Raw genomic sequence first — 13987 nt, 5'->3', positions numbered from 1 at the left:
AGTTGACTTTTTTTTGCTACACTTCTTCGCAAATTAAGAAAAAATTAATTTAAAAAATTAAAATTTTTCAATTTTTTTATATTTTGGATATTTTTGGAATATTTTATTTTTATACTATAAGAAAAAAATTATTTTTTAGTTTAAAAATTAAAAAAAAAATTTACACATTTGTTGTTTATTAGATATTGCTAGACTTTATTTTATTTTTCTCATTTAAATAAAAAAATTTAATCTTATAATTTAAAAATTAAAAAATAAAAAATTAAGTTTTTTTTTTATTTTTAAATTTTTCTAATTTTTTTTATTCTTTTATTCACCGGATAATACTACACCCAGACAGTTGACTTTTTTTTGCTATACTTGTTCGCAAATTAAGAAAAAATTAATTTAAAAAATTAGAATTTTTCAATTTTTTTATTTTTTGGATATTTTTGGAATATTTTATTTTTATACTATATGAAAAAATTATTTTTTTACTTTAAAAATCAAAAAAAAGAAATTTACAGATCTGTTGTTTATTAGATATTGTTGGACTTTATTTTGTTTTTCTAATTTAAATAAAAAAATTTAATCTTATAATTTAAAAATTCAAAAATAAAAAATTTAGTTTTCTTTTAATTTTAAAATTTTCTAAAAATATTTTTGTATTTTTTTATTCACCGGATAATACTACACTCGGACAGTTGACTTTTTTTGCTACACTTGTTCACAAATTAAGAATAAATTAGTTTAAAAAGTTTATAATTTTTCATTTTTTTTATTTTTTGGATATTTTTGGAATATTTTCTTTTTCTACTAATAGAAAAAATATTATTTTTATAGTGTAAAAATTAAAAAAATAAGAAATTTATAGATCTGTTCTTTACTAGATATTGCTGGACTTTATTTTATTTTTCAAATTTAAATAAAAAAATTTAATCTTATAATTTAAAAATTCAAAAATAAAAAATTTAGTTTTTTAAAATTTTAAATTTTTCTAAAAATATTTTTTTATTCACCGGATGCAGTTGACTTTTTTTGCTACACTTGTTCGCAAATTAAGAAAAAATTAATTTAAAAAAATTAGAACTTTTCAATTTTTTTATTTTTTAGATATTTTTGGAATATTTTATTTTTCTACTATAAGAAAAAAAATTATTTTTTTAGTTTAAAAATTAAAAAAATAAGAAATTTACAGATCTGTTATTTATTAGATATTGCTGGATTTTATTTTATTTTTATAATTTAAATTAAAAATTTAATCTTATAATTTAAAAATTCAAAAATAAAAAATTTAGTTTTTTTTTATTTTAAATTTTTCTAAAATTATTTTTTTATTTTTTTATTCACCGGATAATACTACACCCGTACAGTTGATTTTTTTGCTACACTTGTTCGCAAATTAAGAATAAATTAATGTAAAAAATTTAGAATTTTTCAATTTTTTTATTTTTTGGATATTTTTGGAATATTTTCTTTTTGTACTATAAGGAAAAAATTATTTTTTTAGTTTAAAAATAAAAAAAAGAAATTTACAGATCTTTTGTTTATTAGATATTGCTGGACTTTATTTTATTTTTTTTATTTTAAATAAAAAATTTAATCTTATAATTTAAAAATTCAATAATAAAAAATTTAGTTTTTTTTAATTTTAAATTTTTCTAAAAATATTTTTTATTCTTTTATTCACCGGATAATATTACACCCGGACAGTTGACTTTTTTTTACTACACTTGTTCGCAAATTAAGAATAAATTAGTTTAAAAAATTTAGAATTTTTCAATTTTTTTATTTTTGGATATTTTTGGAATATTTTCTTTTTCTACTAATAGAAAAAATATTATTTTTATAGTATAAAAATTAAAAAAATAAGAAATTTACATATCTGTTCTTCACTAGATATTGCTGGATGATGGTGTTTTTGTGGAAAAATGAATTCCAAACACACAAATCTAACCGGCAAGTATACCGGGTCGCATCAAGTAGTAATAACTCACTTAGAGTGAGGTCGATCCCACAGGAATTGATGGATCAAGCAACTTTAGTGGGTGATTAGTTTAGTCAAGCTAACATTGGTGAATGATAATTGATGCAGCAGAAAGTAAATGACAAGAAAATTTAAAGTGCAGAAAGTGAATTGGACAGAAACTTAAAGAGTAAGAAATGTAAATTGCAAAAACTTAAATGACAAGAAATATAAAATGCAGTGAATGTAAAGGAGATTGGGTGCAGAAAATTTAAAGGAAAGCAATAAGCAGCACTTAGAACAATTGCAGAATAATTAAATTGCATGAAAAGTAAAAGGGATTGGGTGCTGGGAATTAAAACTTCAACAAGAAAATGTAAAGTGCAATCAAGCAGAGAAGTAAAAGATGATTTGAAATGCAACAGATCTCAAACAGAATAGAAAAATTGCTTGATGAAGCAATGCAGAAACTAAATTCAGCTCAATTGTAAAATCTAAAAGAGAATTTGAGGATCCAAGAAGAGCAATGAACTCAGGGAGCAAATCTGGATCTCAATTCTCCTTTGCTCAGTCAGAAAATATATTGCAGAAGAAAATGAGGTTTAAAAATAGCAGAGAAAATTGAAACCCAATCCTTAGATCAATTGAGAGGAAGAGTGGAAGATGATTCTCAGAATTTGAATCAATGGAGCTCTTCAACCTCAATTCAAGATCCAAAACAGAAAAGCTAAAGTTGCAGAAGAAGAAGATTTAAAACAGCAAATGAAATTTGAATTATCTAGAAGAAGAACAAAGAGATTTCAGAGTGAGAATTGAAACAGAATTCCTTCAATTCTCCAATGCAAGTTAAGATGTAAAAGTGAGCTCTCTATTCTCCTTGCTTCCTATTGGAGCCAGCCTTCTAATGCTCTCTATTAGAGCCAACTTTTTTTTACAAAAATGAAAATGATGCCTTTATATAGGCTTTTTACAAAATGAAATGGAATTGAAATGAAAAACAAATTAAATGAAAATCCTAATTCTAGCTTGTTCTTATGCCTTTGAGTGATGATGTGGGCTTTGCTTGCTTTGGATTTTAAGAGAGATGGGTTTGGTTGGCCTTGATTCAATTTGGTGAAGAATTGAATTGAACTGAATTTTGGTCCAATTTTTAGCCCAAGAGTTGCTCCCAGTGGAGTGCTCTGCTCTTGTGAGGAGCGGAGCATCAATGCTTGTGTTGGAGCTCTTTGTTGCGTGCCAAGGTTGGGAAGCATTCAAGATAGCACTCCGCTCTTATGGGGAGCGGAGCATTGTGCGCTCCAAGCTTTCCTTGCTTCCTTAGTGAGGTATCCGTGTTCAAGCCTTGGTGAAAGCATTTGGGGAACAATTTTTCTTGAATTTTCATGAAGAGAGCACGACAATGCTCTCCAAGAGAGCGCTGTGCTCTCCTTGAGAGCGCTACTTCCTTGGCTTCCCTTGGTCTCCCTCTTCGAACCTTGGTGGTTGCACTTTGGTTTATTTTTGCTTATTTTTGGTCCTTAAAGATGCCTTTCACTCATGCCTCAATTTCATGCCAAATATGGATTGCCATATATTGTTGGAAAGCTCTGAATGTCAGATTTCGAACGCAACTAGAAGCACATCAATTGGACATCTGTAGCTCAAGTTATAGCCCTTTGAAGGAGGCATGGTCATGCTGTGAGCGCCCATATTTTAACTTAGCTAAAATTTTGCTGCCAAGCTCATTTAGCATCACAATAATGCTGCGCTCTTGGCAAGAGCGGAGCATTGTGTGCTGATTGCCAATCTCCTTTAATTTGGTCATGGGCCACACTTTTAAAAGCGTGGCCTAAGGCTCCAAAGTGTGCTCCAACTTCAAAGTGTGTCCCAAAGCTCTTTTTTCTCCTTTTTAGCTTATTTTGTGCTTCTTTGCTTCTTTTTCTTCTTATTTTCTACAAGATTTATAAAATTAAAAGATCAAGAAAATATAATATTTAAGCACAAAAGCATTCAATATTTAAGCACAAATCATCAATTTCTTGTATGAAAAAGCATAGAAAAACATGACATGTTGACATGTCATCACAACACCAAACTTAAACCTTGCTTGTCCCCAAGCAAGAAAAGAATCATGCAATAAAGATTGACAATCCAAGGTGAGAAGAATAGCAACTCAATGTTCATGGTAGGCTAGTTTTCTATGCATGCTACAATCACAAAAAACTATAAATGATTGATGCTTCTATCTAGCTCAATTTATGAAATCTTGTTCTTATATTTCTTCCTTGAAACAAGCTTTTCATTTTTTTATTAGCTTCTCCTTTTGGGTGCTTTTCCCCATGAGTTGATAACAAAACTACGACTCTAAATGCTTTGTTTTCAAGTATTACCACTTGATACATAAGCACCACAAGCATTTAATTAGAGGACTTTATTAAGCTCATTTTCTTTTTCTTTTCTTGACTCTCTAATCATTGATACTCAGAGCCTTGAGCTTTGAGGGAATGCTTTTGCACTTGAGCCTAGCCTTGACTTCTAAGTGTTTTTTTTTCAAGCATTTGGCTTGATACATAAACACCACAAGTACTTAACAATAGAATTGTCATTGGTACTCAGAGCCTTCAGCTTTCTCATTCTTTCCCTTTTTCTTTTCTTGCTTTAATTGTATTTGCTTCTTCAAGGTTTTCATGATTTCAAAAGATTTCACAAAATGTACTAGATGAAAACTTCAATTAAATAAAATCTAATGCAATTGAGCAACAATTAACCATACTAGCCTTCCAATACTTTTATGCACATGCTAAGTTCTTCTTTAATGCCTTATTTGTTTATGATCATGATACTTTATTGCTTTGAACTTTACAAAACTCAAGTTGGTAGTCATAATGGCATGGTAACATGTTACAGATCATAATTCACGCTATGCTCATTCATACCACACATGCATACAGAGAACATAAAGACAATCATGAAGTTTAAAGTGCTGGAAACAAAGGAGAGGAAAAGGAACTTTACAACTATGTAATTCATCTTCTCTACTGTTGTCCTTCTCCTCCCATTCTTCCCTTTCCCTTGCCAAACTCAGAATGCTTGCTCATCCTCAAGCAATAATTAGAACAATGGCTATGGGGCTAAGATGGATCATGAATGCCTTACACAATAAAATGTTAGCAGTACATGTGTTGCAAGCAAGCAAAATTTAAGATAAAAATCAAGGCACAAGAACAGAGACATTGTGGTTGCAAACTTAAGAGAGTGTGCATGATACATGGCATAAAAGATAAGTGGCACACCAAACTTAGTGTGACACTTTCACTTGGAATTAATGCAAGTATCCAGTAAAGATTGGAAGCAAATTTTGTTGCATAGCAACACCAAACTTTGAATGCAATCACATGTCCATTTATTTAAATTAAAACTAAGCAAATGAAACTGTTATTTGTTAACTACAATCACCAAGTGAAGCATCTGTCATGGATAAAGATCTCTTGGTGATGTATTAACAAAAATAGTTAATAAAAGAAAGCATTAAAACAAGGAAATGACTAAAACAAAAGGAAACTAAGATGTTAAACCACAAGCAAGATAAATTTGCAGAGCCATTGTGATTATGCAAACAAGTGGTGCTGCTGGATGACTTGCATAGAAAAATAAGTGGCACACCAAACTTAGAATCTTAGTGTGACACTTTCATATAAAGTTGATGCAATCATCCAAAGAGATTCAAAACAATTTGTTGCAGGACAACACCAAACTTAGAATGTAACCATATGCCTATTTATTGAATTTAAACAAAGCAAAGAAAGGAAACAAAGCAAGGAAGAGAAGTGTTACCTACTGTTGACATGTTGTTCTTCACTTTCTTCCTCTTCTTCCAGTTTGTTAAGAGGAATGACCTCAAGGGAGGAGAGGATTCAGCTATTGCCCCCTGTCTTGGTCTTTCCTCAGCAAGCTTTCTTTTGTTAATGACTTGATTGAGCTTGCTTGCTGGATCAGGGGGAGGATTGCTTGTAGTTGACCTTCTCTTCTTCATGAATATTGTCCTTTGTAGCTTGGTCACAATCCTCTTCTCGGTGCTTTTGTTAATTGCCTTCACTTCCTTGAATCCAAGTCTTGGTGGTTGTGTGATTGTTGGAGTGATTTCTTCATCAAGAGCTTTTTGCAGTGGTGGTTCCATGAGCTTTTCCTCTTTGCACTTCTCTGCTTCACTTGAGTGTGAATTTTCTTGAAAGACTTCCTCACTTTCTTGTTTTACATGATCTTTTTTAGGGAGTGAAGTTTCATGTTCCTCTATCACCTCAATTGGATTTTGTGAATATGGAGCCACAGGTTCAAACACCTCCACAACCTCCTTCTCCATTGAAATTTCACTTGACACAGAAGCTTTCTTATCTTGCTTTTCCACTTCTTCACCCACAAATTGGTCTTCATCCTCTCTGTTTGATGGTTTTAATTTCCTCCTTGTTTGCTCTAAGGGTCCATTCAACTTCTTGAAGAGGAGTTCTTTCCAGGATTAGGATTGTGTGTGTCTTTTGATGACAAGTCATCTTAGCCTAGTTTCACTAGCCTTTTTCTTTTGTTTTCAATTGAATTATGCACTTTCTTGAGCTCTAAGCAAGCCAATTTGGGTAGATTTTCATGCTTCCTTTGATTGAATCAACCATAGATGAATTAATGCAATTTCATGAGGTTTTATGCTATATTTGTTACATATTGTGAAAGAATGAATATCTCATGATTTTGAGCATAGCTTTGATGTGTTTGGTTGATTAATGATAGGTGAAGAAAGCTTGGAGAAAGGTTGAAGCAAGAAGGAATGGCTAGGAGAAAGAGAAGACAAAAAGTTTGAGCAAAAGTTTGCCTCAAACTTTAGCTCAAACTTTTGGAATAAGTGAAAATGAACCAGGAAGCAAAAAGCTGGACCAAAAGTTAGCCTCAAACTTTTGCACAAACTTTTGGGTAAAAAGTTTGCCCCAACGTTAGCCCCTAACTTTTTGGCTAACGTTGGCACATGAAAAACACCCTCTGGCCACCAAAAGTTTGCGCCAACGTTAGCCCCTAACTTTTAGGCTAACGTTGGCGCCATAAGTGCACTAAGGAAGGCCAACGTTGGAGCAAAAGTTAGACCCCTAACTTTTGCACCAACGTTGGTATCAGCAAAAACATGGAGGCTGATATGAAAAGTTGGAGTAAAAGTTTGCCTCAAACTTTTACTCAAACTTTTACTCAAACTTTTGCAAAACTCCAACCCGGTTCAATTGGTTCACTTTGATTCCTCTCCAAACTCCAAGAGCAATCAACCAAGGCCTCTCTCAACCCAATTCCACCAAGAGCAAAGGCCCAACTCAAGGCTTGAAGATCATTTGAAGAAAGTGTATAAATAGGATAGAATTCAAGTCATTCGGGGAGCTTTCCCTTTTAGTTTTCAGAATAGTTTTCGGAAAGCTTTTGGTATTGAGTGATCTTTAATTTCTTAGTCTCGGGGAGGGAGAATTCACTTCTCTTCCTCTTAGTTTTATTGCTTTCAATTTCAATTACAATTGTCTTGGATCTTGGGTTGGAGAATTGAAGAAATTCTGTTTCAATCTCATCCTTGGATCTCTCTGTTTATTTACTGCTTAATTGAATTTCAGTTTCAGTTAATTGCTCTTCATCTACTTTCTTTGCAATTTACATTTCCCTTGCAATTGTTCTTGTTGGATCTAGGAAGGCATTGAGATCTAGACTTGGTTTTCTAGTCTCTGGGTCCTGAGATCTGATTCCAAAGTTTACATTCTGTTTTTGCTTTTCATGTTCATTTACTTGTTTTGCTTCAGATCCGATTCAACCCAAACCCTCTTTTAATCTTCTGTTTGATGCAATTTACTTTTCCTTGTTTAAATTCTACAAATCCAATCCCCAATCCCCTTTACAATTCTAGCCGTTTACATTCCTTGCACTTTAAGATTCTGCAATCTACATTTCTTGCATTCTAAGTTTTTGCCATTTAATTTCTTGTTCTTTAAGATTTAGCACTTTAATTTCTTGCCCTCTTTAATTTCATGCAATTTACACATTCCCTTTACTTTCAATGCAATTTAATTTCTGCAAATCACAAATCACTCAACCAAATCTTGATTCGCTTGACTAAATCAACCACTAAACCAAAATTGCTCAATCCTTCAATCCCTGTGGGATCGACCTCACTCCTGTGAGTTTTTATTACTTGATGCGACCCGGTGCACTTGCCGGTGAGTTTTGTGTCGGATCGTTTTCCGCACATCAAGTTTTTGGCGCCGTTGCCGGGGATTGAATAGATTGACAATGATTAAGTGAGGTGGTAATTTAGATCAAGCACTTTTTCTTTTCTGTTTCTTTTATTTCTAACTTGCACACTAACTGTTTGAGACTTTGTCTCTACTAACTCTCACTGCACTCAAGCTACAGAGTGTTCTGTGTATCTTTGCTGTTTTGGTTGTATGGCATAAACCAGGAGAAAGTTCTCTACCTCTGGAATTTCTAAAGAAGAGCACCAAGAAATGGAGGAGACTGGAAGGAAGTTCACAGTAAGAGGAGAAAAGCTAAGGCACTATGATTTTCAGCCTCCATGATCAAAGAACAAGATTTCAAGCTAGTGACAATAAAAGAGCGCTTGTTGGGAGGCAACCCAACCGGAGGTAACCATCTTTTCATATCTATTTCAATAAAAAGGTAAATTAGTTTTATCTATATTGCAAGAAGCTAAGTTTGGTGTTGCACACCAAAACAATATAAAGGAAAATGAATGATTCTAAGTTTGGTGTTCCACCAAAATCCCATCATAAAACACATTCCCACTTTCTGCATAATGCTTGCTTCAAGCACATTGGATGAACTAGTTAACTATTTTGTTGTTTCCTAGTTTTCAGTTTTATTGCTTTTGAAAAAAAAAAGAAAGAAAAAAAGTTTCACACATGGTTAATTTGATGCATGAGAACCATTGGCAAGGTACTAATAAGTTTGGTGTTCCCACACCAAAGTAAGTTCAAAGGCCCACAAATAAATCATGCAGACTAACCATTGTTTCTAAGTGCTTGGGGAACAAGCAACTTTCAATATCATTGCAGAATACCATACAAACTTTTGGAGAGATTAAGCATCATCAACCAAAAACTTGATGTGCGGAAAACGATCCGACACAAAACTCACCGGCAAGTGCACCGGGTCGCATCAAGTAATAAAAACTCACGGGAGTGAGGTCGATCCCACAGGGATTGAAGGATTGAGCAATTTTGGTTTAGTGGTTGATTTAGTCAAGCGAATCAAGATTTGGTTGAGTGATTTGTGATTTGCAGAAATTAAATTGCATTGAAAGTAAAGGGAATGTGTAAATTGCATGAAATTAAAGAGGGCAAGAAATTAAAGTGCTGAATCTTAAAGAACAAGAAATTAAATGGCAAAAACTTAGAATGCAAGAAATGTAGATTGCGGAATCTTAAAGTGCAAGGAATGTAAACGGCTAGAATTGTAAAGGGGATTGGGGATTGGATTTGCAGAATTTAAACAAGGAAAAGTAAATTGCATCAAACAGAAGATTAAAAGAGGGTTTGGGTTGAATCGGATCTGAAGCAAAACAAGTAAATGAACATGAAAAGCAAAAACAGAATGTAAACTTTGGAATCAGATCTCAGGACCCAGAGACTAGAAAACCAAGTCTAGATCTCAATGCCTTCCTAGATCCAACAAGAACAATTGCAAGGGAAATGTAAATTGCAAAGAAAGTAGATGAAGAGCAATTAACCGAAACTGAAATTCAATTAAGCAGTAAATAAATAGAGAGATCCAAGGATGAGATTGAAACATAATTTCTTCAATTCTCCAACCCAAGATCCAAGACAATTGTAATTGAAATTGAAAGCAATAAAACTAAGAGGAAGAGAAGTGAATTCTCCCTCCCCGAGACTAAGAAATTAAAGATCACTCAATACCAAAAGCTTTCCGAAAACTATTCTGAAAACTAAAAAAGAAAGCTCCCCGAATGACTTGAATTCTATCCTATTTATACACTTTCTTCAAATGATCTTCAAGCCTTGAGTTGGGCCTTTGCTCTTGGTGGAATTGGGTTGAGAGAGGCCTTGGTTGATTGCTCTTGGAGTTTGGAGAGGAATCAAAGTGAACCAATTGAACCGGGTTGGAGTTTTGCAAAAGTTTAAGTAAAAGTTTGAGGCAAACTTTTACTCCAACTTTTCATATCAGCCTCCATGTTTTTGCTGATACCAACGTTGGTGCAAAAGTTAGGGGTCTAACTTTTGTTCCAACGTTGGCATTCCTTAGTGCACTTATGGCGCCAACGTTAGCCCAAAAGTTAGAGGCTAACGTTGGCGCAAACTTTTGCTCCCCCTTTGTGATTTTCATGCGCCAACGTTAGCCAAAAAGTTAGGGGCTAACGTTGGCGCAAACTTTTGGTGGCCAGAGGGTGTTTTTCATGTGCCAACGTTAGCCAAAAAGTTAGGGGCTAACGTTGGGGCAAACTTTTTACCCAAAAGTTTGTGCAAAAGTTTGAGGCTAACTTTTGGTCCAGCTTTTTGCTTCCTGGTTCATTTTCACTTATTCCAAAAGTTTGAGCTAAAGTTTGAGGCAAACTTTTGCTCAAACTTTTTGTCCTCTCTTTCTCCTAGCCATTCCTTCTTGCTTCAACCTTTCTCCAAGCTTTCTTCACCTATCATTAATCAACCAAACACATCAAAGCTATGCTCAAAATCATGAGATATTCATTCTTTCACAATATGTAACAAATATAGCATAAAACCTCATGAAATTGCATTAATTCATCTATGGTTGATTCAATCAAAGGAAGCATGAAAATCTACCCAAATTGGCTTGCTTAGAGCTCAAGAAAGTGCATAATTCAATTGAAAACAAAAGAAAAAGGCTAGTGAAACTAGGCTAAGATGACTTGTCATCATCTTTTCACGAGTTGTTCGTGTATTTCATTGGCTTGGCATTGGCTTGTTGTGGTGAAGTTGTGTTGAGGGGTGTAGAATGAGTTGTGTGATTGGTGGGATGACTTGTATGTATTTTGGAGGAAACTTTGTGTTGAGGCATAATCAAGTGATGAAGAACTTTCAAATGATAAGCTGGGAAGTGAGGGTGGATGCTCTTTCATTCCTTGGTGATACCCCCAGCCACCATTAGAATAATGACTTGAATCATTTTGTGGTGGTGGAAAGTATCCCATATGATTCTCTTGCTCATCTTGTGTCTCTGAAGCAACTCTCCATGGATTGGAGTACTTAGAAATTGTGATCTCTTGGTGATATTTCCAGCCACCATTAGAGATTGGTGATGGTGAGTAATATCCCATAAAATTTGTTTAATCACAAGATGAGTTAAACTCCATTTGAATTTTGTAAAACACAACACCAATTAAATTTGAAATTCATCTCACAGAGAAAGAATTTCTTAGTGAGGCAATAACTCAAACACCTTGGTGTGACTTTGAAACAGAAAACAAAAACAAAGAAAATGCTTGATCTAGACTTCTCACCCACTTAATCATTGTTGATCTAAATCAATCCCCAACAACGGCGCCAAAAACTTGATGGTGTTTTTGTGGAAAAATGAATTCCAAACACACAAATCTAACCGGCAAGTATACCGGGTCGCATCAAGTAGTAATAACTCACTTAGAGTGAGGTCGATCCCACAGGGATTGATGGATCAAGCAACTTTAGTGGGTGATTACTTTAGTCAAGCTAACATTGGTGAGTGATAATTGATGCAGCAGAAAGTAAATGACAAGAAAATTTAAAGTGCAGAAAGTGAATTGGACAGAAACTTAAAGAGCAAGAAATGTAAATTGTAGAAACTTAAATGACAAGAAATATAAATTGCAGTGAATGTAAAGGGGATTGGGTGCAGGAAATTTAAAGGAAAACAATAAGCAGCACTTAGAACAATTGCAGAATAATTAAATTGCATGAAAAGTAAAAGGGATTGGGTGCTGGGAATTAAAACTTCAACAAGAAAATGTAAAGTACAATCAAGCAGAGAAGTAAAAGATGATTTGAAATGCAGCAGATCTCAAACAGAATAGAAAAATTGCTTGAAGAAGCAATGCAGAAACTAAATTCAGCTCAATTGTAAAATCTAAAAGAGAATTTGAGGATCCAAGAAGAGCAATGAACTCAGGGAGCAAATCTGGATCTCAATTCTCCTTTGCTCAGTCAGAAAATATATTGCAGAAGAAAATGAGGTTTAAAACTAGCAGAGAAGATTGAAACCCAATCCTTAGATCAATTGAGAGGAAGAGTGAAAGATGATTCTCAGAATTTGAATCAATGGAGCTCTTCAACCTCAATTCAAGATCCAAAACAGAAAAGCTAAAGTTGCAGAAGAAGAAGATTTAAAACAGCAAATGAAATTTGAATTATCTAGAAGAAGAACAAAGATATTTCAGAGTGAGAATTGAAACAGAATTCCTTCAATTCTCCAATGCAAGTTAAGATGTAAAAGTGAGCTCTCTATTCTCCTTGCTCCCTATTGGAGCCAGCCTTCTAATGCTCTCTATTAGAGCCAACTTTTTTACAAAAATAAAAATGATGCCTTTATATAGGCTTTTTACAAAATGAAATGAAATTGAAATGAAAAACAAATTAAATGAAAATCCTAATTCTAGCTTGTTCTTGTGCCTTTGAGTGATGATGTGGGCTTTGCTTGCTTTGGATTTTAAGAGAGATGGGTTTGGTTGGCCTTGATTCAATTTGGTGAAGAATTGAATTGAATTGAATTTTGGTCCAATTTTTAGCCCAAGAGTTGCTCCCAGTGTAGTGCTCTGCTCTTGTGAGGAGCGGAGCATCAATGCTTGTGTTGGAGCTCTTTGTTGTGTGCCAAGGTTGGGAAGCATTCAAGATAGCGCTCCGCTCTTGTGGGGAGCGGAGCATTGCTGCCTTGGTGTGTGTCTTGTGCGCTCCAAGCTTTCCTTGCTTCCTTAGTGAGGTATCCGTGTCAAGCCTTGGTGAAAGCATTTGGGGAGCAATTTTCCTTGAATTTTCATGATGAGAGCACGACAATGCTCTCCAGTCTCCAAGAGAGCGCTGTGCTCTGATGCGTTTGCATATTTGCGATTTTAACTAGTTAGTTTAGTTAGTTTTGGCTTAGTTTCATTCACTTTCTTTGAAATAAATGAGCAATTTTGTGAGTTTTTCTTCCATGCATTCATGAACCAAGAACTAAGTGAAATTTGACATAATCTATGCAAATGATTCAAGAAGTTTATATGCAAGTTGAGATGAATGATTTCCTTGAAATTTAATGCATAAGATGGCAAAACTTTGAGGAAAATTCTTTGGTTTATGTTAGGTGATGAAGCAAGAAGACAATGGAGCAAGGAAAGCTTGGAACAAGGAGGAATAGCAAGTTGGCAACTTGGAAACCAAGTTGGCAACGCCCATTTTGTGCAACCAGGAGCAAACAGCACGTTGGCAACTTGGAAACCATGTTGCCAACGCCCATTTGGTGCTGCCAGGGAAGAACAGCACGTTGGCAACTTGGAAACCAAGTTGGCAACGTGCTAGTGTGTGTTCAGCAGAGTTGGCAGCTTGACTTCCCCCTCTTCAAGGATGAATAACTTGAACCACAGAGATCCAATTGACATGCTTCCAGTTGTGTTAGAAAGCTAACATCCAGAGCTTTCCAATGATATATAATAGTCCATAATGTAGCATGAAATGGAAGCTCAAATCAGAGTCATCTTTAAGCCCCAAAAACAAGGAAATGAAGTTGAGAGTAGAGGCATGCACGTTGTCACTGGCGTGTCCAGCAACAACGTGGGTAACAACGCCCAACAAGACCAAGTTTCCAAGGAGGGACGTTGTTGCTGGCGTTTTTGCCAACAACTTGGGCAACAACGCCCATACAAAATGGAGGAGAAGGCCTACACGTTGTTGCTGGCGTGTTTGCCAGCAACTTCAGCAACAACGCCCAGGCAGCTTGACATTTCCCTCTTCAATGGCGTGTATCTTGAGCTACAAAACTCCAAATAAGGTGATTCCAGTGACATTAGAAAGTAGAAATCAAGAGCTTTCCAAGCATATATGGAACTAC

Source organism: Arachis stenosperma, chromosome 5, assembly GCF_014773155.1.
Source record: "Arachis stenosperma cultivar V10309 chromosome 5, arast.V10309.gnm1.PFL2, whole genome shotgun sequence".
Classification (NCBI taxonomy): Eukaryota; Viridiplantae; Streptophyta; class Magnoliopsida; order Fabales; family Fabaceae; genus Arachis; species Arachis stenosperma.
This window is presented reverse-complemented; position numbering follows the sequence as displayed.